The sequence below is a fragment of the Helianthus annuus genome, chromosome 1, assembly GCF_002127325.2.
Source record: "Helianthus annuus cultivar XRQ/B chromosome 1, HanXRQr2.0-SUNRISE, whole genome shotgun sequence".
In the NCBI taxonomy this organism is placed as follows: Eukaryota; Viridiplantae; Streptophyta; class Magnoliopsida; order Asterales; family Asteraceae; genus Helianthus; species Helianthus annuus.
In genome coordinates, this window is record NC_035433.2 from 47908100 (window position 1) to 47911276 (window position 3177).

Sequence of the window (3177 nt, forward strand, 5' to 3'; positions counted from 1 at the left end):
GTGTTCCCTTTAGAGAATCTTTTCTTCAACTGCAATTGATTCGTATCTTTCGATATTTTCTCAAATTTTGTGCAGAGGGTGAGCTTTAAAAGCATGTAAAGTATTATACAAGGTCTAGGCCATTGCTTCCGCAAAATCAGAAGAACAAGTATAATACCCCAGATATCAAACATTATAAAGACCTAGTATCTCAGAATCAGGCAATCTCTCAAACAAGATTTCGGGGGTTACCCATATATCCGAGAGATGTTCCCCACGAGATAAATAAAGTATTTGATATTTAGGTTTATATCTCGAATACAATCTACTAAGCGTGTAAAAATCTACTGGCATATCATCAGTGAGACCGTTTATCACATTTTATCATTCAATTTCTTTAGCGTACTATGAATGTCTACCGATGTACTATCATTTCCTCTTTATACACAAAAACTCAATTTTTGAATTTTATCATGTTTTTGGCTTTTTCAAATTTTCTAATGTTTTTGTATTTTCTGACAATTTCTTACTCCCCCTAAAATGCAAAATCATTTAAAGAAAACTAGTGGGATTCTCCCGCTTCGCGGTGAGAATTTGGTCGGTAGCAGTTCAGTTCGTTGTGATACAAATGTTTGCTATAATTAATATGTAACAAAGATATTGACACGTGTTTTATGTGACAATGTTATGTTTGAAACAAAAAATAAAAAAGAAAAGCTACCCTATTATTGTAAATACAATTCCGATTTCAACAAAGTTTATGCCAGAAACTTATATTGGTACCACTACGGAGTTGTTCGAACGATATAGATTTGATTTGGTTTGATACGGTAAATAACGAAAAAAAATTACCGTCGGGTTGAAACTCGGACAATTTGGTGCACTCAGTATAACAAACGTAAGTGAAACCAAAAAAAATATATCAAAATGTAAAAAAATCAAGCACCTAATAATTATATAACTTGAAGAAAATATATTGTTTAACTAAAAAAAGTTAAAGAAAGAAATTACCAAAAAGAAGAAAAAAAATGAACCATTGCTTAGATTTATAAGATAATGATTGTTTGTTTAATTGTTGAGTATTTTAGATATATGTTTAACCATAAAATAAAGAAAGGGTCAAAGTGAAATAGTTTTATAACTATAGCGGTAAAATCAAGAAACTAAAAACAATACTATACTATTTATGAGGATGTTATGGATTAATAATATATACCAGGTTACATGAACCATGGCTCCAGCTCAACTCTTGACCAGCCCTACAGTCCAATTTGGCTTTTGGACCCTTGGTAAAATTTTAATATCTAACAGATTCATATGCATGTTTAAGACGCCAAAAAGTGCCCTCCCCTAACAGTTATCAACTAAAAACAACTAATCACACAAGACATAACCAAAGTTACTTATATGCTTCAATAGGATCAAGTCAACAAACACCAATTATTGAAATCAATCTAAACAACCTTACACTTTTTGACATATGAAAGGGTTAAAAGTCAGACAGAAAAATTCAGGTTTTGACACACCGATTGTGGAAAAAACATAAGATAGGCGTATACAAGACTCACCGTCTTATTCTTCCTCTTCCAGCCACTTCACAAATGGCTCCAATGCCTTCACAAAGCTTTGCCTGCACCATTAAAAAACATGTATATAACATGCACTCAATATATCTAACAATTTTTTTCTTACAATAAAAAAAATATATTACCTTCCTTTTGGGTTGGTTCCTTTACGAAACCAATGAAGTATAGTGTCCTCAGCAAGAACATCTTGGTCGTAAAGAGACCTCACAATTTCAGGGAACAATTTCATTAATTTCGTATCTTCATAACACTGAACTTGAACCTTGTACAGCAGTTTGAGCTCAAGCTTTCCACTTGTGCAGAACGTATACAGTAACTTTGCTCATGGCACAAACAAATTGCAAAATCGAAAACAACACAAGATTGCGCATTTGCGCCTGCTTTATCATGCAAGATGACATTATATTTTACCTGTCGGAGAGCAAGGTTAACATTCTGCTGTTGGTTCTTCCCTGACCATTGGACATCATCCATCAAAACATCCCACCGAATCCTCACAACCTCGATTTCCGGCAACTTAGCATCTTTAACATGTTGTTTCACGGTTTCTATCACCCCAGAGAGATCCGCTTCCTCCGATATCTGCGTTGTTAAAGTGGATTTCATTTCTTTCACTTTCACCTCAAAGATCTTCTTGTCGTTGTATTCAACCAATGAAGCCATGCCTGCCTTGCTGCACTTTTAACATCACAAATAAATTCTTAACTATGTTTAACTTAAGTATAAACTTCAAATACAAACAAATCAATGTTTTTTATGTTGTTTAACACATGATCAATGCAACAACACTGCTAATAACCAACGCCTATTTATTATGACTTGATTAAAAAATCACACATGCTTATTATTTAAAATCCCCTCACAAGAATCATCATGGTCTGATAATCACAACCCACAAGTAAACCAATTCTGTTTTTTTTTTCTAATAAACTTGCAACCTAAACTAAAAAACTCATAATTCATCACTGTCATACACAAAATCAGCTTCAATCAACCTCAAAATTAGTACAATCAACAACTAATCGAATCTCACTTGTCAATTTCATCCTAAATGTACAATTTGAAACCCTAATTCCCCCAAATTTTACCCCAATTTCACTCCATATGCTCCATAGATAACAAATTCAAACTCTAAAACCCCTACTTTCCCTAAATCTTCTTTCTTTCTTCAATCCTCTAGACGATACTATTAAACCCATGCAACAGAATAGAGCACAATCAATAACAAAAAAAGGGGAAAAGATAATACCTGAGAGGAGAGTTGAGTTTCGCAGTGAACCCTAATAGGCGGCATTCCTGTCCGTGTGAAGGGGCGAAAACGAAGCAGATGAAAGAGGATTGAACCTTCCTGCGAGGAAGACGATAGGAATCCTAAGAATAAGAAGCCGATGAACGACGTAGGTAGGTAGCACCATCACCAGCATCATCACCGGCGAAGTGGGTAGCGAGAAGAGGATGCCGGCCGGAGGTCATGGCTCTGTCGTCTTCTATGTACATGCTAACTTTGTAAAACCACGAAGTAAAGTTAAACCATTTGACGCCGTTAATATGAAGTCACTGTTCCTCGGTTATGTTGAAAATTAATACATATATATGAATTTGATAACCAATG

General features: G+C 34.6%; 1 long non-coding RNA gene across 1 annotated transcript; it reads right to left on the reverse strand.

The window, feature by feature from the left end:
* Nucleotides 1-1565: 1565 nt before the first annotated feature.
* On the reverse strand, nucleotides 1566-1887 carry LOC110936054. Its single transcript, XR_002589675.2, has 2 exons — nucleotides 1691-1887; nucleotides 1566-1609 (listed from the first exon to the last, which is right to left on the reverse strand). It is a non-coding gene; the product is annotated as an uncharacterized LOC110936054 (long non-coding RNA).
* Between the last annotated feature and the right edge of the window lie 1290 nt (nucleotides 1888-3177).